The following is a 26,927-nucleotide window of genomic DNA, read 5'->3' as shown; positions in this document are numbered from 1 at the left end:
ATCCCATAGCTGAAATCTAGTGTTTACACTAATTTATTAGAAAAGGAGTTTGATTCTATAAAATCATTTAAAACATATCAAAACAGGTAAAATGAATATACGTAAAACAATGAACAAAAATCACAAATAATGTGGTACACAGTCCTAGACAGAACTCTTAAATGCTATAAACACATAGATAAAAACATAGACCCAAAACAAATCACAGTAAAAATTTCTGTTGAGAAATCAGCGTGATCCAAATACACTTTATGTTTATCGGGACTGATTTGTAAGAAGTTGATATTTCTTATCTAATCATCCTTGTTCTATTGGATTCTCGTTAAACATAGGCGTCGACCCGTTTCGGTGGCAAATTTGGCTTAATTGGCAGAAACCACCTTCTTCAGGACAATTATCGCTCCACAGTCACTTTTCTTCATAACATTATTAAATGTATCCTATAAACATCATTTATATCGGTCTTGATGTTCAATGAAAGAACTGATATTCCTATTCTAAGGTCCTTGCAATAATTAGGCCTCTTTTATAAAGTTCCATCCTTCGGTTTATTAAAACTTCTGATTCATATCAATTAGTGGCAAATCTTTCTGGTCCGTTTTTACCAGACGGTGCAGGTATCACACCTTATCACTTTTGTAATTGAATGATGAAAGAATATCGCTGTATAGTGGGAGTGGAATCCTATCCCCACTGTATTCTTTTGGAAGCCTGTAGACTTTTTGATACGTCTATCGCAGCACATACGTTCGCCTTGACCTCAATATGGTGGCGTCATTTCTGTGAACCTTTAAAAAGTTGGACTTGTACTTTTGAGTTTTACATGTCCTGGTAGCGAAAAACACTTACATTTGTTTTTCACTACTGCCAGGACTACCTCTCCCATAGGATAAAACTGAAGTTCTCTTATTGCATTTAATAAACTATCACTTCCAAATTGGAATGAATAACTAGTTGCTGTTTGGTGTCTTTGGGATTGTAATGAAAAATAATCTTGTATGGTAAAGTAGGATTTTAAGATAAAATGTTGAAAATGCCACTTTTAGAAAGTTTTTATTTTTCTACCTTTGCAATTTAGTACCTGTAACGTGTCTGGGTCACATGACTGGTTATGGCCCACAGCTGAGCTCTGTGTATTACTTCTAGACAGCCACACACAATATAGAGCTTTTTGTGCCCGTACGGGCCATCACTGTCAGGATGGAAGGGCGGAGCTGGGCACAGCAATGCTTACACTTGAATAGCTTGTGTTCTGGTACCACACAAAGGGCTGCATACCCCTTGTATTAGTCTGGAGCCAGGGCATAGGAGGCAGGAAACCTCTTCACTTCAAAGAGAAATCTCTACAAGCTACTCCCACTTAAAAGGAGGCCCCAGTTATAAATATTGGACTCAGACACCAACTCTTCTGTACACTTGTGGATTCTGCCAGTAAGAAGGACTACTGCTGCAGAGACTGTTACTCTGCTGGACCGCTGCTCTGAAGGACTGTTGCCCTTCACTGCTGCCCTGCTGCCTGCTTGCCTGGATTGGAAGGGCTGGATCTCCACCTCTGAACCCTGGAATCGAGAGTGACTCCAAGGGCTAGTTGGCTGGCTTCCTGAGCAGAAGCCTGAAGACATAACTGGCTACCAACAACCTTGAACTCAGCAACTGGCCATGCCCTACCAAGTGGTCCCATCCCAAACCTGGATTCTTGGAAGTGGGCCTGAAGGTGTTCTGCCAGCCCATCCTTGGATCCAGCAGAACAAACTCATCTCCTCTGAGTAGCAGTGTATCTCTCATAGAAAAAGCACATCACCTTTCCTGCTTGACTCATCATCCTACGAACCACGGCACTGTCTCTGCTGCAGAGACCTCTCAGATGCATGGACTTTGCATTGCCGTCGCAGATCATTGGATCCAAAACATCTCCACACAAGGACATCATCTCCCCCAACACAGCCCTTGGAACTACCGCTGCGTGACGCATCTCCATGATAGGACATGTCATCGCTTTTTGCAGTTCCTCAGAACCGCCACTGTGTGATGCTTCTCCTTGTCTACACTTTGCATCACCTCTGCTGCGTGACACATCCTCAACATGGAACCCTGCATTACAACCAGGTTTAATGTTCTGGGTTCAGCAACCCTAAGTGGGACCCTGTAGCTGGCCTGTGCTCCATCATGGTCGTCCTGAACTTGTGACTTTGTAGTAGTCGCGCATGACCAGATAGCCAAGGTTATGTCTTTGTGGTTTTTTGGCACTATTTTCACTGAAATCTTAAAATCTCCCTATTTCCAGTACTACTGATTGGATTTTTGTCATATTTTTATCATTTTGGTCTTGTTTTATTTATTAAAATTAACGCTATCTTTCTGATCTGGTGTGAGAATTTTCTTGTGTTATGTTTCCACTTTATTACTGTTTGTAGTGCTGCACAAATACTTTGCACATTGCCTCTGTTTTAAGCCTGACGGCTCTGTGCTGAGGTACCAGACCACAGGTTAATTTGAGGTTTACATGTACATCACCCTGACAAGGACTGGGGTTGCTGTTTGGGTAGGGTTTCACCCCTCTCAACCAGTAACCCAATTTCTTATTACTAGAAATTCCGCAAAGGCGGAAGCCCAGTCTTAGGTTGATGTGGAGATGGAGTTTCACGAGACCACACTGAGATCATGACTATTTTTCCCGGTAATCTTTATTTGTCTGGTAACAGAGGCTTCCAGCCGTTTCAAGATTCGTAGCTCTATTATAGTTTCACCCAGAGATGCCGCCTGTAGAGAGCAGGCGGACTCTGCATATGAGAGTCTGTGGAAAAGGCATGAATAACTGGGGAAATCAGCACCAAATTTAAATCTTCATTTCTAAAGAGGAACCACAGAGTCCCACTTGTAACTGCTACTAACTCCATCCATCTTGGGTTACTGAAGTGCCCTCGTTGTGGATGCCAGAGCATGGTGGGAAGAGAGAGAGTTCAGCCACAGTGATGCCCTAGCAGTCCATACCATCAGTACCAGGAACACATCCCATGTCCCAAAAGTTCATGAAGAGTGAGCAGGGCGAGGGTCGCTGGAGATGGTGCAGCGTGCTGAAGTTATAAACAAAGTGGGGGGGGCGTGCAGCGATGCTGATGTGTGTATGAGAAAGAGTAAGGCAGAGCATGGGGAGAGGCTGTCAGTTGGGTGGTGCTAAGAGAGAGTCCAAAAGATCCGTCTCACAGAGGTTTTAGAGAAGGTCAGGATGGAGTTAGACAGTAGATGGGGGGTTTACGTTGAAGTTATCTCAATTTATAAAGCATACGAATCACCCCGGGAGGAATAGCATCTTTTACCAGGCATGCTAAAACCACGTGTGGCTAAACAATGCAGTGTAATGTAATGTAATGTAATGTAATGTACAAATTACTTATAAAGCGCGGCATACACCGGACGGTTTCTTGGTGCTGTTCACTTATTCGGTGAGAGGCATAAGGGGGAGGTGAGAAGAGCTTATGTGTAGATGTCACTACCACTAATGTGTCCTTACCACGAGTTCCATTACAACGCAAGTCCTAACAATGACTTGCTTTAAGGAAGAGCTGGACTTTGGAATAGTTTAAACTAATGTTCCAACTCCAGTCGGTGTATCGTTAGGGAAGATGTTGGACTTAAAATCCAACGCGAGTCCAACACGCTATTCCGAACGCAAGTTGTTGTAATGGAACTGAGCCATTGAAAAAATGGGGTCAGACCCAGTGCAAGTCAATCGACCTGGGTATCAATCGATATAAACAACAAAGTGGTCCTGGACACAACTTAATCAAAGCAATAAATGAAATACTTCTGAATTCAATGCGGAATCCAATCCTATAAATAAAGAGAAGAAATACAAAAAAGCCAAATGCATTTACAATTGCAGTACTCAAAGTAAAGACAAAGTTATTAGGGCAACATAGTTTGCAATTTATTTTCTTTATATGCACAAATTTAAAGACAGTAAAAGCTGGGAGTTACCGCCAGATGCAGTAAGAAAAAGTGCAGAAATTAGTGCTCAAGTGAAAAGGAGGTCATAAGAAATGCAAGGAAATTTAAAAAAAAGGAAAATTCAATAGTTGGTAATACGCTAAGGTCCAATTCTCGTAGCCATTCAAGAGGCCTGCCCAAACGAAGATCTTTTTACATAATATGCGCTAATCATTAGACACAGTGTCACTGCATCTGTGTAGCTGGTGAATGGGAAGGGATCAAAAAAGGTACAGGCCCCAAATCGGGGGGTGGGGGGGGGGGGGGGGGGGAGAGAGAGCGTCAACGTTTCGACCCTGGCGCTGTAGAGGGAAAATCAACACCTCAGCATGGGTCTTCCTCAGGACGGGGTAGGAAAAGGGAAACCTAGGTTGCAGTAAAATGCACCCCAGCAGTCAGGTAGGCAACAAATTAATGACGTGCCATCACAATCCAATATGCAGAATTCTATAGAGGACTTAATGAAAAAGGTCCCGACCGCTCCGCTCACAAATAGCGGAATGAGAGAACTTAGGGAACCGTTACATTTATAGTACGTCAATGGTATCCGAATGCGCTTCTTCCAAATAAACACATGTCGTTTTCCCGGGCTCCGTCTGCTGGCAGAATTGGTTTCCGGTCCTGTATAGAATTCTGCATATTGGATTATGATGGCACGTCATTAATTGGTTGCCTACCTCACTGCTGGGGGTGCTTCTTCTCTTTATTTATAGGATTGGATTCCGCATTGAATTAAAAAGTATTTCATTTATTGCTTTGATTAAGTTTGATTAAGTTGTGTCCAGGACCACTTTTTCGTAATGGAGCTGAGGGCAACGTCGCAGTCGTGGTACTAACTGTGTTATAAATGCACTACGTTGTAATATAGGTTTCCACCTCGGGAGGGTTATCTCAGCGCTGCAGCTGTTCAGAGGCAAGTGGGACAATTAAATTAGAACTGTCTTGTCTTAAATGTTTTCCTAAAATGAAGGTGGTCCGAGCATGTGCAAAGCTAACGTGTTCCAATGGAGAGAGGCTAGGTAAGAGAAAGAGCGGGAATTTCTCACCAGTGGTACCATTAGGGTCGTAAGGCGTCGCCGGTCTGCTTTTGCATCATTGACATGAGAAGGGCTGCGGTGGAGCAGCGAGGGTGGAGTTGAGCAGGTGAGATACACGGAGAAGTGTGAAGGGAGAAAATAGGACACCTTGAGTGGCAGCAGGTAATCAAGCGCTGCATTTGAGACCTGTGGTGTGCGCCACCACATTGAAGGATTGACCGAGATATGGTGACTTTATGCGTTGTGGGTTTCTATATAGATGATTCAACATAACTGTTATGCTCTCTGAAGAGTGGCAGATTACCCTGGGCAGAATGAGGAATAACGGATGCAGCAGCACCTTTAGGTTACAGCACCTGTCCTCTCTCACCCAGTGCAGCGCTAAGGTAAGAGGGTGGCCACTAGGAGGGGGGGGGGGTGGCAGACCATGGATTAAGTGTGGACAGAGGCACAGGTGGGATGATGACCGGCGACGTTGGTCACTTTTGGGGGAGGGTGTGACGAGAACCTGTGTAGGGTAACAGAACGAACGAGGGGGTGACCTGCACACCCCATGCCACCACACTTTTGGTTTCAGACTCTACTTCTGGGTGCTGCCAGGGGCGCCTAACACCTGTAGCAAGCCTGTGTGTAGAAATACTTAACATGTACCAGTCCTCAATGGGTGCTAACACGGTGGAAGGGAAGTTTAAACAGGGAGAGTGGGCAGAAAGATGCATTGGTGGTACTAGTAGAGGCGGGAGAGTGGGTGTCTTGAGGATAAAAGAGACAGCGATCCGTACAAATCTTTTACAAATAGGGTCGTCGCATGATGGGTAAATGGGACGTTGTTGACACCTAATCTAATCTGAACCCACTCCCTCCTACAATAATAGGGAGGGGGCTTTGCAATTCTGCTGCCCCCCTCAGCCCTCCAGCTTCTGCTCACAACGGTTACACAAACATTTTCAGGAGATGGCAGACATAATCCACGGTTGGTCTCTGTCTGCCCGCAGATGAGCATATATCAGAATTTCTGATTGCTTTCCGTCACGTCCGCAAATCCCACCTCTGCAGAATTGCTTTCTCAACACTCTGAAAGTGAAAGCGGGAGAGGGGGCACTGTGGGCGCCGAACATGCCCAAATGTCAAAGCCCAGCTGTACATCTTGCAACAGAAAGCGAGGTGCCGGCACGTGTTTATATCTTCTGCGTGGGATTGTGCACAAAATCCTCGAATATATTAATCCCTATTCTCTCCACCGCAAATGTTGCGGCTAGTAGCGTGCCACAACGCCGGCTTTATTAACATTTCCCACCCGAATACTTCCCTTGACTGCTGAATAAATTGGATTTTTTTCTCCTGCACCCCCCTGACCTTTAATTTATTTTAATCTGCCTGGCACTTTCTGTAATCTGCTTTAATAACCGTTGCTAGGCGCACCATTGACAAGAAACAAAGCACTCTTCAAGGCTGCAGCGTTATCACTTCTCTCACCTTACCCACAAAGCCTTTCATGCCCGGTCTTGAAAAATAACTTCACAGCATACCGTGCGACGGACCCCCCAGACTGCAGACACCCCTCCGACCTCTGCCCCCTGCTGTGCACCAACCTCCATCCCCGTTACTAACGGCATGCGCCATTTCAGCTCTGGCCCGGCGCATCCACGCTGTCAAATGGTTTAGCACCAGAAATGACAGTGCAAGTGGGCATGTATATACAATGAAACGAACAAACTGATCCGTGCCCCAGAACCCACGGGATTATGAAGAACTCAGCCCGCCCTACGGCTCTGCACGTCTATCGTGTTTCATTTCACTGTTAAAAAGAAGTCTGATGAAGCAGTAGTGTACCTCAGTCTGTCAGCCCTGTCCCGCTGTCCGCCCAAGTCACCGTTGCCTATCAGGAGATCAGGAGTAGTTAGAATTTATTTGTATCTGGCACTTACTCAAAGGCCAACCATAATAAATCACACAACTCCTATTGATTCTTTGCAACAGGTACCCTAACCTTCTATGCTGTAAGAGCAAAAGCAGCCCTTTGCCAGTTTTCTCGAGAGTAAGCAATATATTTATTTAGGCATTTTAAGGTCGGGCCTTTTAACAGTGCAGCTGTCAAACAGGTCCTTTTCTCACCATATTATATATATATATATATATATATATATATATATATATATATATATATATATATATATATATATATATATATATATATATATATAAAATATGCTAAAGGCTCACGCTGCTTCAAGTGGCTCTGTGTTCACTGGATTCCGCTTTGCGGTTTGTTGTTTCTCCGGGGTACCGGAATTCACAGAGTCCCCCAACCCAGCGGTTGAAGAAGTATGATGGTGTGGAGGTCTACGACGCCACGGGGCAGGTAGGACTTCCAAGCCTGCCCACGTCAGAAAGGATTCATTTGCTGAGGGGGGTGCAGCGTTTGGGGACCCGAGGAAGCGCTGCTGCGCTACAGTGCTCTGGACTTGAAGGACTGTTTGCTGACTTTTGGAGCAATACAATCTTCCCCCACCTCATTCCCGCATATACCTACCAGACCATGCCACTGCATGCTGGGACTTGTAGGCGCTGTCTACCAGACAGGCTACAGGAGGCATACACGCTGGGACAGTATAGGCGTGGGAGGAGCTGCGGTCTGCAAACGAGGAGAGGGCAGGACATTTAAACCTCGACTCACGCCCCCACACACGAGCACTTGCACCTGGCGCTGAAGAGGCAGACCACGCCGAAATGCATCCGCCATAGAGGGTGCGCCATAGAGGAAAATAGACACTCTGGCTTGTGCAGCATATTAAAGCGCTTTGAAGGATTCCCCTGTTGTGGCCTTTCTGTTTCGTTGAAGGAGCTTTCTTGGATACAATTGAGCGCGCTATCCAGTGTCGCGCTGCTAAAGGCTCACGCTGCTTCAAGTGGCTCTGTGTTCACTGGATTCCGCTTTGCGGTTTGTTGTTTCTCCGGGGTACCGGAATTCACAGAGTCCCCCAACCCAGCGGTTGAAGAAGTATGATGGTGTGGAGGTCTACGACGCCACGGGGCAGGTAGGACTTCCAAGCCTGCCCACGTCAGAAAGGATTCATTTGCTGAGGGGGGTGCAGCGTTTGGGGACCCGAGGAAGCGCTGCTGCGCTACAGTGCTCTGGACTTGAAGGACTGTTTGCTGACTTTTGGAGCAATACAATCTTCCCCCACCTCATTCCCGCATATACCTACCAGACCATGCCACTGCATGCTGGGACTTGTAGGCGCTGTCTACCAGACAGGCTACAGGAGGCATACACGCTGGGACAGTATAGGCGTGGGAGGAGCTGCGGTCTGCAAACGAGGAGAGGGCAGGACATTTAAACCTCGACTCACGCCCCCACACACGAGCACTTGCACCTGGCGCTGAAGAGGCAGACCACGCCGAAATGCATCCGCCATAGAGGGTGCGCCATAGAGGAAAATAGACACTCTGGCTTGTGCAGCATATTAAAGCGCTTTGAAGGATTCCCCTGTTGTGGCCTTTCTGTTTCGTTGAAGGAGCTTTCTTGGATACAATTGAGCGCGCTATCCAGTGTCGCGCTGCTAAAGGCTCACGCTGCTTCAAGTGGCTCTGTGTTCACTGGATTCCGCTTTGCGGTTTGTTGTTTCTCCGGGGTACCGGAATTCACAGAGTCCCCCAACCCAGCGGTTGAAGAAGTATGATGGTGTGGAGGTCTACAACGCCACGGGGCAGGTAGGACTTCCAAGCCTGCCCACGTCAGAAAGGATTCATTTGCTGAGGGGGGTGCAGCGTTTGGGGACCCGAGGAAGCGCTGCTGCGCTACAGTGCTCTGGACTTGAAGGACTGTTTGCTGACTTTTGGAGCAATACAATCTTCCCCCACCTCATTCCCGCATATACCTACCAGACCATGCCACTGCATGCTGGGACTTGTAGGCGCTGTCTACCAGACAGGCTACAGGAGGCATACACGCTGGGACAGTATAGGCGTGGGAGGAGCTGCGGTCTGCAAACGAGGAGAGGGCAGGACATTTAAACCTCGACTCACGCCCCCACACACGAGCACTTGCACCTGGCGCTGAAGAGGCAGACCACGCCGAAATGCATCCGCCATAGAGGGTGCGCCATAGAGGAAAATAGACACTCTGGCTTGTGCAGCATATTAAAGCGCTTTGAAGGATTCCCCTGTTGTGGCCTTTCTGTTTCGTTGAAGGAGCTTTCTTGGATACAATTGAGCGCGCTATCCAGTGTCGCGCTGCTAAAGGCTCACGCTGCTTCAAGTGGCTCTGTGTTCACTGGATTCCGCTTTGCGGTTTGTTGTTTCTCCGGGGTACCGGAATTCACAGAGTCCCCCAACCCAGCGGTTGAAGAAGTATGATGGTGTGGAGGTCTACGACGCCACGGGGCAGGTAGGACTTCCAAGCCTGCCCACGTCAGAAAGGATTCATTTGCTGAGGGGGGTGCAGCGTTTGGGGACCCGAGGAAGCGCTGCTGCGCTACAGTGCTCTGGACTTGAAGGACTGTTTGCTGACTTTTGGAGCAATACAATCTTCCCCCACCTCATTCCCGCATATACCTACCAGACCATGCCACTGCATGCTGGGACTTGTAGGCGCTGTCTACCAGACAGGCTACAGGAGGCATACACGCTGGGACAGTATAGGCGTGGGAGGAGCTGCGGTCTGCAAACGAGGAGAGGGCAGGACATTTAAACCTCGACTCACGCCCCCACACACGAGCACTTGCACCTGGCGCTGAAGAGGCAGACCACGCCGAAATGCATCCGCCATAGAGGGTGCGCCATAGAGGAAAATAGACACGCTGGCTTGTGCAGCATATTAAAGCGCTTTGAAGGATTCCCCTGTTGTGGCCTTTCTGTTTCGTTGAAGGAGCTTTCTTGGATACAATTGAGCGCGCTATCCAGTGTTGCGCTGCTAAAGGCTCACGCTGCTTCAAGTGGCTCTGTGTTCACTGGATTCCGCTTTGCGGTTTTTTGTTTCTCCGGGGTACCGGAATTCACAGAGTCCCCCAACCCAGCGGTTGAAGAAGTATGATGGTGTGGAGGTCTACGACGCCACGGGGCAGGTAGGACTTCCAAGCCTGCCCACGTCAGAAAGGATTCATTTGCTGAGGGGGGTGCAGCGTTTGGGGACCCGAGGAAGCGCTGCTGCGCTACAGTGCTCTGGACTTGAAGGACTGTTTGCTGACTTTTGGAGCAATACAATCTTCCCCCACCTCATTCCCGCATATACCTACCAGACCATGCCACTGCATGCTGGGACTTGTAGGCGCTGTCTACCAGACAGGCTACAGGAGGCATACACGCTGGGACAGTATAGGCGTGGGAGGAGCTGCGGTCTGCAAACGAGGAGAGGGCAGGACATTTAAACCTCGACTCACGCCCCCACACACGAGCACTTGCACCTGGCGCTGAAGAGGCAGACCACGCCGAAATGCATCCGCCATAGAGGGTGCGCCATAGAGGAAAATAGACACTCTGGCTTGTGCAGCATATTAAAGCGCTTTGAAGGATTCCCCTGTTGTGGCCTTTCTGTTTCGTTGAAGGAGCTTTCTTGGATACAATTGAGGGCGCTAGCCAGTGTCGCGCTGCTAAAGGCTCACGCTGCTTCAAGTGGCTCTGTGTTCACTGGATTCCGCTTTGCGGTTTGTTGTTTCTCCGGGGTACCGGAATTCACAGAGTCCCCCAACCCAGCGGTTGAAGAAGTATGATGGTGTGGAGGTCTACGACGCCACGGGGCAGGTAGGACTTCCAAGCCTGCCCACGTCAGAAAGGATTCATTTGCTGAGGGGGGTGCAGCGTTTGGGGACCCGAGGAAGCGCTGCTGCGCTACAGTGCTCTGGACTTGAAGGACTGTTTGCTGACTTTTGGAGCAATACAATCTTCCCCCACCTCATTCCCGCATATACCTACCAGACCATGCCACTGCATGCTGGGACTTGTAGGCGCTGTCTACCAGACAGGCTACAGGAGGCATACACGCTGGGACAGTATAGGCGTGGGAGGAGCTGCGGTCTGCAAACGAGGAGAGGGCAGGACATTTAAACCTCGACTCACGCCCCCACACACGAGCACTTGCACCTGGCGCTGAAGAGGCAGACCACGCCGAAATGCATCCGCCATAGAGGGTGCGCCATAGAGGAAAATAGACACTCTGGCTTGTGCAGCATATTAAAGCGCTTTGAAGGATTCCCCTGTTGTGGCCTTTCTGTTTCGTTGAAGGAGCTTTCTTGGATACAATTGAGCGCGCTATCCAGTGTCGCGCTGCTAAAGGCTCACGCTGCTTCAAGTGGCTCTGTGTTCACTGGATTCCGCTTTGCGGTTTGTTGTTTCTCCGGGGTACCGGAATTCACAGAGTCCCCCAACCCAGCGGTTGAAGAAGTATGATGGTGTGGAGGTCTACGACGCCACGGGGCAGGTAGGACTTCCAAGCCTGCCCACGTCAGAAAGGATTCATTTGCTGAGGGGGGTGCAGCGTTTGGGGACCCGAGGAAGCGCTGCTGCGCTACAGTGCTCTGGACTTGAAGGACTGTTTGCTGACTTTTGGAGCAATACAATCTTCCCCCACCTCATTCCCGCATATACCTACCAGACCATGCCACTGCATGCTGGGACTTGTAGGCGCTGTCTACCAGACAGGCTACAGGAGGCATACACGCTGGGACAGTATAGGCGTGGGAGGAGCTGCGGTCTGCAAACGAGGAGAGGGCAGGACATTTAAACCTCGACTCACGCCCCCACACACGAGCACTTGCACCTGGCGCTGAAGAGGCAGACCACGCCGAAATGCATCCGCCATAGAGGGTGCGCCATAGAGGAAAATAGACACTCTGGCTTGTGCAGCATATTAAAGCGCTTTGAAGGATTCCCCTGTTGTGGCCTTTCTGTTTCGTTGAAGGAGCTTTCTTGGATATATATATATATATATATGTATATATGGCCCCAGGGCTTTTTTGTGACTTGGGTACCAACTTACTTATGAGGAGTTAAGGTTAGCCTGTCATATTATTGGCCTTTAGACCCCCGTTTTTTTCTGTTGATCATTGTCACTCACTTATTACTATTGGCTGTTTGAGTTTATCCTTCCACCCGACACTGGGGTGCTTGCACTGAACTAGAAGAGGGACTACTCTAAGTTAACTACTTTACAACTATACCTGGTCTGCTGGCCTTTCTTTTGCTTTGCTCTAGTGTGCTAATGTTGAACGTGTTACGCTGCATGTTAAACCCAGATCGACTGGCTTTGCCAATGCTTGTTTTAGAATACTGATGGTTGTTTGTTAACTATGTATCACTTTCCAAACATATATCAAGTATGGTACAACAATACACAGGGGGCCGCTACAGTCCAGTAGAAACAGATGAAAATCGACAAATGCCCTTCCTCTGTTGCATATTCAGTCAAATGATTTCTAAAAGTTCAGTTTCGAGAGATACAAATTACAGCAAATACGCTGTCAATGTGGACCCCCCATATTTATTTACTGATACTCAGGCCATCGACCTCTACTGGAGCCTGAGACATGCTGAACAGGCCTATATAGCCAGCATGATAACTGTTAACTAACTAATGCTTAAATTGAGCTGGTGTATTCCGTAATTTAATCATCAACACAGGTGCATATGACAGTCTGCTTTGTGTATCCAAATTAAAGATGAACACAACAACAGTTGTCAATGAACATGAATAGTCTGAAATGTCATACTTGTAGGGTGGGTTGTGCTGATAAAGTAGTAGTGTTGATTCTGTGACTGGCGGCACGTATAGGGTCAATGAGTGGTCCCAGCTGCATTGACCTCTTGAGGATGGCCCCGGCACTTATTTTTTTACAAATCAAGCACTGAAACTAGCCATCTTTGGAGTTCAAGTAGCCCACTTAGCATACAGCGTCTGTTGTGAAGGCAAATACACAATGGTACCATGTCCATCCATGGCTGATGGTGCATAGCCGTGGTTCCCCCAGGAACCTACAAATAAGAATACCACCAGGATGTCACTCAAGCTGCCTTGTTGGCAACTAGCGTGATGTAAGTTGGGTGTATGTTTACGTGATCACTGCTCTCGTTAGGGTGACCAACTGGCATTGGTGCAAATTCAGGACGGTGAGTGTAAAAGTTCAGGACAAAGGGTCAAAATTCAGGACACAAATTCAGGACAGGAGGTCAAAATTCAGGACAAAACTTCAGGACAATAGGTACGTTTTACAGACACATCAGAGGTCGCGCAATAGTATATAAGTAAGCCCAGCCATTTCCAAACATATTCAACCGTTTGCAAACTTATCCATCATGTATCCTTCCATCTATCATTTCACTCATCCATCCCTTCATCCATCCCCTCATCCATCCTTTCACTCATCTCCATTATCCATCCATCCATCCATCCACCATTTCACCCTATCCATCTGTACACTTATCCATCCACTCTTTATCCCATCCATCCATTCACTCATCCATTCAGCCATTTACCCTTTCACCAATCCAGCCATCCTTTCACTTACTAATCCTTCCACCCATCCACTATTTTAGACATCCATCCATCCGCCCTTTCTCTCTCCATCGACCCTTTCACTTAGCCATCCTTCCTTCCATCCATCCATCCACCCACCCATCCATCCATCCATCCATCTACTCATCCACTCATGAATCCATCCATTGATCCTATCACTCATCCATCTATCATTTCACTCCTTCACACATCTATTCATCCTTTTGTCCATCTACCCTCCCTGTCACTCACTCATCCATCCTTACATCTCCCTTTCACTCATACGTCCATTCATTCACCCTTGCACTTATCAATCCATCAATCCATCCATCATTTCACTCATCCACCTACCCGCCCATCATCCACCCAACCATCCACCCGTCCAACCAACATCCACCCACCCACTCATCCATCCTTTCACCCACCCACCATCCAATCCACTGATCCATCCTTTCACCCACCCACTATCCACCCACCCACTCATCCATCCATCCATCCATCCATCCACCCACCCACTCATCCATCCATCCATCCTTTCACCCACCCACTCATCATCCATCCATCCTTTCACCCACCGACTCTCCATCCATCCATCCTTTTACCCACCCATCATCCATCCATCCATCCATCCATCCATCCATCCATCCATCCATCCATCCTTTCACCCACCCATCCATCCATCCTTCCCCTCTATCCATCCCCTCATCCATCCATCCATCCCTTCATCCATCCATCCCCTCACCCATCCCCTCATCCATCCATCCATCCCCTCACCCATCCATCCTTCCCCTCATCCATCCATCCCCTCATCCATCCATCCTTCCCCTCATCCATCCATCCTTCCCCTCATCCATCCATCCTTCCCCTCATCCATCCTTCCCCTCATCCATCATCTATCCTTCCCCTCACCCACCCATCCATCCATCCCATCCATTTATCCTTCCCCTCATCCATCCATCCATCCTTCCCCTCATCCATCCATCCTTCCCCTCCATCCATCCTTCCTTCCCCTCCATCCATCCATCCATCCATCCTTCTCCTCATCCATCATCCTTCCCCTCATCCATCTTTCCCCTCATCCATCATCCAGCTACCCTTCCACCCATACATCCAGCTATTTACATTTTCTCTCCATCCTTCCCCTCACTCATCAATCCATCCATCCTCTCTCAGCCATTTATTCAATCTTTCATTCATCCATTCACCCTTTCACTAATTCATCCAGCCATTCACCCATCCCTTCACTTACTTACTCGCCGACCTTTCCATGTTAATTTTGAGCTGAGCCCTTTTGAGAAGAGGCCCATCAAGAACTTCACCCTCGCTGCAGGGGCCGTTCCAGGACTGGGACAGAAGCCACCCAGGGAGGAGACAGGATCCACCACAGGGGGGGACAAGAGCCACCACAGGTGGGGGTGGACTGGAGCCACAACATGGGGGGACAGGTGCTATCACTGAGGGGAGGGCAGGAGCCATCACAGGAGAGGGAACACAAGGGTGGGCATGCAGTATTCTAGTATCATATTGGGCTCCTCTCCTGCACAAGACAACGAGAAGACAGTCTCTCTGTCCAAAATGCCATCCCCCACTGTGATGTACAGTACTTACAGGAGATACTCTAAGAGAACTGATTGAACTGATTGTCCTCCATACTTTGTTAATCAGTGTGGGTGCGATTGTGCCATTTCTTTATTTTCTTACATTATAGACTGCATGTTTGAAGAACCGAGGTTTGCTTACAATTTAGTGACGGTAATTAAGCTCTGTGAAGAGAACCACGTGCTGCCTCGGTGTAATCAGGGGTGTAATCTGGCCGAGTCTCGGATGTTTGGGGCCCTGGGTAGAAATGGAATGTGTGAGCCCCCCTCTAAATAGCAGAGACATGACACATTCAGCGCTGTTTGCATGTGAATGGATGTCGCTGCTCCTGACCCGGCAGCCCCTCCCTCTCAGTCACCTTCGAAGCACCTCTTAACAGGTCATCAAGGGCTGGAGGTGTGAGAGTTGCCATCCCGCTGTGCCTCTCCAATGCTGCGGGCACATGGCGCCCGCAGACATTTTTCCAGGGGGGGGCAAAATGTTAACTTTTTCACCATCCTCCGACATGATGTGTGCCAGGTGGGGCACAAGAAACACTAGGGCGCAGAACTGGGATAGACTCAATTAAATGCAAGGAATTCCAGGACATGTGACTGACCCTGCGACAGGCCACCAAACACCACCTGTAGGTAAAATGCTAAACTTTCTGACAAGGTGCTTTGTGCTAGGTGTGCAGACTTCCGGGTCCTCGATCCAACACCAATCAAGGCTATCTTCAGCACGATTCGATTTTTATCAGAATACTTTAAAGCAGCCTATGATTAAAGCACCAGATTAAATATACTGTATGCGCAGTGTATGTTGGGGATTATTTGTAGCGCACATATTTACCAATATTGGATTCTTGGTGCTAGAATTCATGATAACTTTTATACAAAGTTAAAGCACAACGTCAAAGTTAGTAATAAATAATGCATCAATCACACACGCTAGTGATTCACCAGTGGGTGCTCCCTTTACTAGAATTCCCCGGGCATTGCTAAATTTTACACACATTCAATTAATTTATACAAAATAAAATGTATAGGTCCAAATGTTAGCTATATTTTTTAAAAGAAACTTAGAGTCCCTCTACGTGTAGTCAAACTGACAACGCGCCCACGTTTAGGGATACAATAATGGCCAGCTCCCTTATGCGGAAGCCCGGCACCGTAAATGTGTGGCACATGCGGCGCCCTCAGTGGCGGCACATCATAGGTCCAGAAATGCTGAGTCTTGCACAGTGGTCGAAGTGGGGGAAAAAAAGTAGGGGAACAGTGGTCGGAGAATCAAAGGGCGGGAATAATCCAAGTCAAGTCAAGTCAGAGAATTTATATAGCGCACTACATACCCAGAGGGTCTCAAGGCGCTAAGGAGGGGGAGGAGGATTACTTGTCAAATATCCATGTTTTAAGTTGTTTTCTGAAAGCTAGGTGGTTCTGGGTAAGGCGAAGGTGAGTGGGGAGTGAGTTCCATGTTTTAGCAGCCAGGTAAGAGAAGGATCTGCCTCCCATGGTGGTCTTGTTGATGCGAGGTACAGTGGCGAGGGCTTGGCTGGAGGAGCGTAGTTGGCGGGAGGGGGTGTGGAAGGACAGTCTTGAGTTGAGGCATTCTGGTCCGATGTCGTAGAGTGATTTGTGTGCGTGGGTTAGCAGTCGGAAAGTGATTCTCTTATTGACGGGTAGCCAGTGGAGGTCTTTCAGGTGACCAGAGATGTGTTCGTTGCGTGGGATGTCTAATATGATTCTGGCTGAGGCGTTTTGGATTCGTTGGAGTTTCTTTTGGAGTTTAGCGGTAGTGCCTGCGTAGAGGGTGTTTCCGTAGTCCAGTCGGCTCGTGACCAGAGCATGGGTGACTGTTTTCCTGGTTTCGGTGGGGATCCAGCGAAATGTTTTTTTGAGCATGCGAAGAATGTTGAAGCAGGATGAGGATACGGCGCTGACTTGTCTGTTCATTGAAAGTGAAGAATCCAGGATAACGCCTAGGTTCCGTGCGTGGTCTGTCGGGATGGGTGCTTTTCCAAGGGCTTCCGGCCACCAAGAGTCGTCCCATGCAGAGGGGGATGTACCTAGGATGAGGACTTCTGTTTTATCTGAGTTCAGTTTCAGACGGCTTTGTTTCATCCATTCGGCAACTTCTTTCATTCCTTCGAGTAGGTTAGTTTTGGCGGTGCTGGGGTCCTTGGTGAGAGAAAGGATCAGTTGAGTGTCATCCGCGTAAGAGGATTGGATCTGTGGGTGGAGCCAGAGGTGTGGCCAGAATGCGCAGACATCCCAATTTTTAGTATTTGTTTGGCATTTCACTGCCCATTTCAACCAACCAATGGATACACATGATTATTTAAGGTTATAATGAGTTATTGACATTAAAATATCTTCACAAAGTGGGATATGATTCTAATCACAGAATGTACCCAATAGAATAAAATGTGGAAACACAAGCCATTTGTCTCCGAGCCATGGAGTTTGTCATCAGCACTACTCCCTTTTTCCACAACAGCAGTTCAAACATGAATGGCAAAATATCCTAGTTTGCAAATGTTTTCTCTAAAATTATGGCTCTGCCATATTTGCCTCGTAACGCAAGATCTGCTGCATGATCTGACCATTTAAACTAATAAATTGTCTGTAGCTCAAACATATCAAAAGTTAATATAAAATGTGACTTGTGTTGCTGTGGAGTGGATGGCCTATTGTAAAGGTTGACTGATCACCTTTCTCACTGCTGCGTTTGTATGTTACACTGGTACTAATAAGGCAAAATCTTTCCAGAGACTGTTAGCATGTGCACACACGTCAAAATAATAAAATATCTGAAAATATACTGCATTACGCTGCAGCCTTTTTTTTAATGCATAATTTAGTCAACACTACGGCATAATGTTGTCATCCTTTGCTGCATAATTAATTCCAGTGGCCCCACAGCAGGCAGCACATGTTAAAAGTGCTTGTGAATGAAGCAGGGAGACTGTAAGTTTGCAAACTTAGTTTGGTGTGCGTGCAAATCCTGCATTGCCAATCCCTGGTGAGTTGCAGCTACTGCTGCTGAAACTAGGCCAGTGGAGGTACCTATGGGTGAGGCAGACTGGCCTCAAGGGCAGGGCCAGCCATAGCACTGGTGGTGTCCTGTGCATTAATGCTTGTTAGTGCCCCCCAATGACCACCTCTGCCATGGATTCCATCACTACCACCCTTTAACTGTGCCCCCAAGTTTCCATGACCACTCTCTCTCAGATGCATTTAATTTGATTTACAGCGCCACTTATACCATTGTAGGGTGTCCGAGCACTTTACATCACACACATTACACAGAAACAATCAATATGTGTGTAAATCACTGTATAGAAAATGTTACATAAGACTAAGGACTACAAGGTGTAGGAGTCACATGACAACCATACTAGAAGCCTGTATAGTTTTATAGTGATTGGTCTGGAGAAACACAATACCAGGAATTTAAAACGTAATACCATGGTTGGGGGTTCTCCTTAATAATCAGAATTGATTTCTGTCCAAAAGAACACTTTTTGGGACATTAGGATAATCAAAGACTGGGGGGGAGTGGGGGGGGGGGGGACATAACGCTCTAATTTATACCTTGCAGTTTGAATGCAGCTCTTAGATGACAGTTAATAGCTCACTGTTCTAAGTTAGGATTTTAATTTATAAACTGCAAGTAATAAAAGGATCTCTCTGACAAAAGCAGTAGCCGTCTGACCTATTTACATTATGTGCACTTTGTGATCTGCATGGCGCATGTTCTTTGCAGCCGGTACATTAACCCACTGAGCTACCTTTCCATGAGTCAAAACTTCCACTAGATAAAATTCTGATCTCTCTCTAGGAAGAACATTAATCACCAGAGTCATCATGACAATTTTATTGTTGCCGAAAATTGCTGGAGGCCAGGAAGGAGACAGCAAGTGTTTTAAAACCATAATATTCTTGCAAACATGATGCCTCCACCTAAAGTCAGCACCCGGTGCGGTCTCCTTGGTTGCACCGTCCTAGAGCTAGTCCTTCTCAAGGCTCCTGTGACCTCAGTGACAGGGTCACTGTTGCTCTAGGGTGTGCTGCTTCATAGGCCTGCCCACAAGACTGGAGGTGAACTTCAGTATGGATAATGGTGGACAAGCCTTGAAGGTTAACCTACACTTGTCATGCTAGGGTCCACCTGCTGGTGCGAATACACCAGGACTTCTAAGGTGTTGCAAAGCCTTCTAAGGTCTAGCATGTGATTGTGCTCTCTCAGGAGAGTGGTCTGGTAGACTGGTTATTAAGGCTAAACCTGGTTCCCAGTTCCAAATTCAGCAGCTCTGACCATAGTGCCACATCCTCTTCCCCACTGAACAACGTACTGCCCCACTGAGAAAAACTCCCACTGTCTTCAACTACAACCCAATTGTTGCCCACTATAAACATCCGGATGCGGCTCAATTTAAATTACGAACTAGACAAGAGCTATATGCGGCCTACACAAAAAAAAGTAAGTACATCCTGGAAAAAGCAAACACTTGTAGGGAATGCAACATTTAGCAAACCATGGGAAATGTAAGCAGGAACAACATGGTTACCTTAATGCGTTTGCACTCCCTATTCAGAAATCAGTGAGTGCTTTTTCCTGAAAAGTAAAGGGCACGACTACAGGGCCCTGAATGGACCCATTTCAATGGCCATTGCTTATATCCTTACAAAATGTAAGCAGTATGGTAAAAAGACCACATCCCTGGACGCGGAGCCGCAGCACACATTTTGTTTTCCAATACACACATTGTAGTACCTCCCGGATTGGTGCACTAGTTCCAAGTCCAGGGAAAACAAAGACAAGAAAACAAAAATAGCGCTTCACTGGCAAACTCTGTTAAAGTGGCGCTAATGTGTTTTAGTGTGAATCAAATCAGTTTGGCCAGTTTGCTACCACTCTGTCTTACTTTATTTAGTTATTTATATATGTTTCGCCTTTTATTCCCAATGCTGCACTTTGGAATTAAAATGTCGGAAAATATGGCATTTCCAGCAAAAGCATCTTTCTTTTTTGGATCCATTTCACAGGGAAGCAAATAAAAGAAAGGAGAGGAAAGAGAGTTAGAACCCTATCTTGAATTCACGGTTTTCATGGGTGTCCGCAGGGGGGGCAAGGAGGGTCACTCCAGGGGGGGGCAAGCGCCCCTCCTTGCCCCCCCCTGCGGACGCCCATGGCGGGGCATCTGAGGAGCTTTGGTGCAGCATCGGAGTGAAGAAAAGAGGTGGGCGCAAGCTGTGCCGGCTTTAGGGTGGAGCAACCGGTGCCCTGTTAAAATGACGGACAAATGGCGTCCGTTAAAGATTCCTTCACGGACAACGGACAGACGGCCGAAATTACGGACTGTCCGTGAAATTTACGGACGGTTGGTCACCCTAGCTCTCGTGTAATTTACACGCTTGTGTTAGGAGTGTGGGCACAATCTAAAACGAAAGATCTAATTTAGAATTAAACCAATGGAGAAGCCAAATTTTATATTTGATGCAGACAGTGGTATTTTAAGCCTCATTACACAAAAGGTGCAGAAGAGAAACAAATCACTGGCTGCTGATACAATACACTAGATACTGATATAATTCACTAGATGCTTGTAGAATTCACTAACAGCGGGTACAAATCACTAACTGCTGGTACAAATCACTGGCTGTTGGTACAATTAACTAGCTGCTGGTACAATTAACTAGCTGCTGGTATAAATCACTAACTTCTGGTATAAATTACTAGCTGCTGGTACAATTTATTAGCTGCTGGCACAGCTCACTAGCTGCTGTTACAACCTGCAGAGAGCCTTTTCATTTCATTCTTCAATAGGAGTTGCAACACAAGGATGGAGATATGAAGGAGGAGGTTTCGAGGGTCTGCCTGGACATGACGTCAACCCGGTCACGAAGTACATCTCCCAGCATCCAATGTAGGTTTTGGGCTTTGAGGCTCGAGCTCGGCAGCCTTCAAGCTATTCCCCAGAACCACAACCGACTGAGAGGGGTTGTTCTGCCCACTAGGCTTCTGCTACCTTGGTCTCTTAAGTTAAGACCCCAGAGGTTTCCTTGACTAGAATGCATGAGGCGAGTGGTTTTCACTACCTGGCCTGGAAGTAAGGAGGTGTTTGGGCACATTAGGGTTCGCTAGGGATTTGGTCATGCGTACCCACTAAAGACAACCTTACCTATCACCCAATAATGTACAGCATGACCTACACACTCTTGTACTTCCTTGGAGGAGAGAGAAGACAGGATGTCCTCACATCACCTTTGCCACCTGCTGGCTGTTGCCTGCCTCAATGGTACGGGAAGAACTTTGGGGGCAATCGTACAGAAAGTTTCACTTAAGTGCCGCACCACAGGGCCCCCAGGCCTAAATATTGGTGTACTGTGCCTCCCTCCCACCCCCTAAGACCTTCTGCACATGGGCCACGGAAGCTAAAAAATATGGCACAGCAAGAATTTGACAGGATCGATATTTTCACTCCACTGCCCTAGACAAACTTTAAATATATAGGTAAACATTTAAAACTTCACGAGAAATCTATTTTATACTTAACCTTTTCGAATGTTGAATGTGCAAATATTACTTTCATGCAACTATCCCAGATTTGAATAAAGCCCAGCGAAAGCTTCTGGCTTCCTGCTAGGATGGACGAGAAGCTGTGGACGGCGCACCATCTTGAAAGCAGGGTTAAGTGTCTTGTTGTAGCTGCCTCGGTCTGTAAACTGAAGGTGACGTTTCACTTTGGGACGCCTTCTCCCTAATTCACACTACATCCATCTTACAAGAAGGCATAGAAGGAGCATGCTTAAAACAATTAGTCTCGGCGTCACTCCCCACAAAAGACAACACGTGGAGACCGGATCGACCAGAAACCCAGACAATGACCCGCTGAAGGTCGACCTGAGGTCAGAATGAAATGCCACTTTTGAACGAATCTCTTTAAAGTTTTTTGATACAGAGAAGAAAAGCTGCACGACGAATGAACAGCCATGTGAAGAGTCACTTATGACTCATACATTACAATTTTTGTTTAATCATAATTGAAAAATTAGAGCACACAAACCCAAATAGTTGATAAAATAGACTGTTTCTCCATATTTTAATATGGCCATAATTTCATGATCACCTGTAGAAACCTGTAAATTTCGCATAGGAAAAATAATACGACAATAAACATGGGTATTATCGTTATATTTTTTCTAAATACGTCAGTGGCTCTTGGATGGGGCTGGCGGAGAGGGGAGAGGAGTGGTTTTCACTGCTGGAGTGCACAGGACTGCTTGGCTGACCCTATTGGACCACCCCAAGCAGTCCTGCACTCTTTGCATGGGCCCCCCCAGGATGCATTACACAGCCTGCCGAGAAAGATGCAAACCCTCCCAGGTCCAGTCTAAGCGACGACCCACGGCACTCAGACCAATCACAATGCTGCATTGACGCGTTGTAATTGGCAATGGGGAGGGTGGGAGGGCGGGTGCTAACTGCAGGTGGCTAGGAGGGGTGGTCGTTTCAGGCAACTGTTTTTTCTATCCATCTTTAACCCCTTCGCTGCTGATGACGAGCTCAGCTCGCCTCAGCCACGGTGGTCGTGTGCGGATGACGAGCTGAGCTCGTCATCTAACGCGGCTTTTGGAAAAAAGCCGCACAGCGCAAAAATAACCCCCGCATGCATGTGGTTAAGAAAAGTACACACAGGGGCTCAGGTCATCTTCACAAACTTGCTCATCCTGTCTTTGTAAACTACAGTCAGCTTTTCCACAGAGCATGAATCACAAACCTTTTTTTTATCATTGTAATACTCTCTGGGATGGCTCCGGCAGGGCTTAATTTGCCAACAAATAAGTGGCTGGAGTCGCGCAAGGAGGCCACTGCAGCTTGCACCAGAAATTGCCCCTGCCAGCGCTGCCTATGGAAGTACCAACACAACTACTAACCATCACACTCTAACAAGTGTGACAATTCACATTATTGCATGCCCCGAAGCTATAAGAATATATGGCTTGGGTAGCAAGTATTAATCATTGTTAATGTGTATCAATTAATTAACAAATTGTTGTTTTGCTCATCCTTAGCTCTCATAGGAGCCGGTGCAGACATTTAATGCTGGTGCCGAGGACCAGAAACCACCGCCTCAAATTAGGCACTGGGCTCAGGTGGTTTCCACGTCTGGGCAATAGCTAGTGTAACTACTAAAAGCAAATGAATATTCGGAGGCCCAGGGACAGTAGGCATTAGTAAGCCCCATGATCATGGGCTGCTCAGCAGAAGGAAGAGGATGAAGCCTTGAAGCTAAAGCTGTTGACCACGAAGCTGCGGAACCAGGTTCGAGTCTCAGCAACAACGCGCTACATCCTGTGATTATGGGCAAATCACTTAGGGCCCGATGTAGGTAATTCCTATTTACCTACTCTTAAATACCGAATCATACCGATTCGGTATTTAAGAGTAGGTAAATAGGAAGGGGGCAGATGTAGGTAATTCTTATTTTAGAATTACCGAATCTGTAAGATTCGGTATTTACCGATTCGGTAAATACCGAATCGGTATTTCCTATGAAGGCCCATAGGAATCAATGGGAAATACTGATTTGGTATTTACCGAATCGGTAAACAACCGAATCCTGCAAGGGAGAACGGGGTGTCACTTTGACACCCTGTAACACCCCAATTCCAGGCTTGTGTGCCATGTGTAAGGGCATGTCTGTGTGTCACATGGCACAGGTGTACATGCACAGATACACCTGAATTCGGTATTTTACCACCCAATTGTATTGGGTGGTAAAATACCGAATTCTGAAGGCCTGTAGCACTGTTAACAGTGCTACCTACATCTGGGATTTACCGAATCGGTAAAATTACCGATTCAGTATTTTACAGAATCGGTAAATTTACTGATTCAGTAAATTTACCGATTCTGTGCAATAATGGCCCCTACATCTCAATCACCAAATACCGGTCGGTAACGGCCGAATTCGGCCGTTACCGACCGGTATTTGGTGACCTACATCGGGCCCCTAATCTCCCAGTGCCTAACAAAAATGAACAAGTCCCTGTGTAGAACAAAACAGGTGTTCATGTAAAGCGCTCTAATACCCGATGTCTCGAGTCTAGTTGGCGCTATATAAAACTCTAAAAAAAAAAAATACGAGATGACAATGTTAGTAATATCCTTTATGAGAGACAGTGGCACCTTCTAGTGTTACACGAATTGGGGACACAATCACCACAAAGGTAACATCTTTCCAGCTTCAACCTATAGTCTCAGCATTGATGAGGGTTATGACAAGTTGCTTTCAATTGAATCATGTTTAAATGCCACTTTCTTAAGACCATTTAAGTGTTTTGCACATGCTGGGAACAGATTGAAGATTTTGCCTCCAGTAGCCAGCTCAAGGAACACTTTTTATCAGAGATTGCAACATTATGTTCTCTTTCCCAAGTTTCCCTGAGAGTGTGCTTGTGCAGGGTCTCAGATCTACCCAACTATAGGTACAAGTGACATACGCTTGCTTAAACTGATGCAGTTTTAATAATGCATCTATTGGTGTTGTGCTTCCTGCCACTCCCTCCAGTACCACCAGTGTATTTCTGCAGTGTAACACCGTAAGGACATGAAAGCTTTCTAGGGATGAAACTTTGAATGGTTCCACAAAGGTGGTAACATACTACTATTGGAAAAGGCAGCAGGGTATGCGAGAGGATTGCACTGCCCAGTCTAGTCACTTATCCTTCTAGGTTGTTGCCCACCTCAAATGGCCAGCTACCACTTGACCATAAAATTAAACATTCATACAGGGGGTGTTAGAGGCAACATGTATAGAAAGTAAGTCACAAGCTCACTGTATTGAAGAAATGAGTGCACGATGCTGTTTGTAGCCGTGGTGTGTCTTTATTGCAGGAATGCTGTGTTGTCATAAATGCACAGCCAAAGTGTTTCGCCCAAACATGGGCTTCTTCAGGGCTGTAATAGCATACAATATACACACATTTAGCACTTTCATGTTAATACTTTGTTGTGTGCATTTGGAGGTGACAATTATTCCCAAAAGCATTACAGACTGCTAGGAGAACATGTCCAGGCTCTCATTCCCCGGTGGAGCGACCCACCAGGACAATCAAAGCAAATAATACTGCATTGCTGCGTTGTGATTGGTCAAGGGAGCCTGGGTGCCTGCCAATCACAGTGCTGCATTGCAGCATTTTGATTGGTCAGGGAGTCTTGCTGCTGGTCCTGGCTTCCTGTACCACACCACAAGGAGAGAGCAGGAGCAAGAAGCAGAGACGCAGTGGCAGGAACTGCGGTATGGTAAGTTTGTCATCTTTTTCTTTCTTTATCAAAACTACCTCGTGCTCGCTGCAACCCACCCCCCCCATCCCTCCACTCCCGCGAGTCATGTCGCCCGCTACTGTAGTTGTCTGTACAGATCCTACCATAAGCGCCATTTTATCAGTATTTTAATGTACTTTGTGATTAAGAGGCTCCATCATAAGAGTCACAATTAGTGAGGACCAAGGTATAACTCTGAGTTGTCATCCTTAATAGGAGAACAGGTTGAAAAAATGTTTTTACTGTAATTATCGTGAAAGATCCTCCAAAGTTAAAGAATATGAAAGTCTAAATACGTGACCTCAGGTTCGTTCTATCCAGGATTACAGATTCAGCACCAAGTGATGGTTTTCATAGGTTTGACAATGTTCAACATGATGCTCTGCAGATATCTGAAAAATAAATAACTACTCTAATTTATAGAGCGCTACTAATCACCTGTGAGGGTATTCAGGTGCTGTCCATAGCCGAGGGGAGATTTAGTGATTTGCCCAGAATCACAGGATGCTCTGCCACTGTCGACACTCAAACTTGGATGCCCAACTCCAAGGTCAGCAGCACTGGCCATCATGCCACATTCGCCAAATTATTCAACAACAAAACAACTGCCAATACTGGGTATTGTTCTATCAATTTTTGAATTAACCTGTATGAAAGAAACATAAAGGTCCGTTTTTTAGTTTACGTCACTAGTTTATTTATTTATTTGAACACTAGTGGGAAAAAGTTTTTTTTCTTATATTTTCATTAGAAACTAATGTTTGGTGTATATACAAAAAACTAGTACAATAGCATATTTACAAGTGATTCATAATATACAAAAAACAATTTACCAACTGTTTTTAGACACATCCAAGCTTTCACACTGGCCAAAACATTCATCCATCTAAATTCATCCAACACAAAAACAGTACAAATCCTAAAGGTCTAATGTCAAAAAAAGACAAAAAATCTATCAATTTCTTTAAATGTACATATATACAATTTTCACATTTTAACGTTTTTTTTCTTTTTGAATGAGATATTTGCACCTTTTTTAATTGGACCTATTTAAAGAAATTATTTAAATTTTTGACAAAACGACCACACAACCGGTCGACGCGTTTCGAACTCCCCAGTACAGAGTTCTCCTCAGGACCAACAATCTTAATGTGGTGAAAAAAAGCACTCCAAGAGTAGATGGTATTGTAACGATAGACAACTTAGACCAGAGTTAATAATGGCATTGTCGTTCTTTAAAATGTTTGACTCCATAAAAAATTTTCGGCGTGCATGTGATTCAATCACCCAAGTCCAAAGCTTGCCAAATGGCATCAAAGTTTGAATATCAGAACTTTATCTTATAATAATTCCATCATAGTAATATTCAAATCAATTTATGTAAAAAAAAAAAAAGTACAAAACTGTGAACATCGGTCTATAAGCAGATCTAGCTACACATTCTAAAATACGTATAAAAAGGTATCAGAGCTTCTATTTTTAGCCATGCCTTTATTGATTAC

The 26,927-nt window shown here is 46.3% G+C and overlaps 1 protein-coding gene across 1 annotated transcript in view; it reads right to left on the bottom strand.

Annotated features, from left to right (window-relative positions):
- LOC147729256 (SH3 and multiple ankyrin repeat domains protein 2-like) overlaps positions 1–26,927 on the bottom strand; it is a 2,641,300-nt gene that overhangs the window by 1,780,827 nt on the left and 833,546 nt on the right. The window lies entirely within an intron of this gene.

This window comes from Lissotriton vulgaris, chromosome 2_2 (genome assembly GCF_964263255.1).
Source record: "Lissotriton vulgaris chromosome 2_2, aLisVul1.2, whole genome shotgun sequence".
In the NCBI taxonomy this organism is placed as follows: domain Eukaryota; kingdom Metazoa; phylum Chordata; class Amphibia; order Caudata; family Salamandridae; genus Lissotriton; species Lissotriton vulgaris.
The sequence above is the reverse complement of the archived record's forward strand: the minus strand, read 5'-3'. Positions and strand labels throughout refer to the sequence as shown.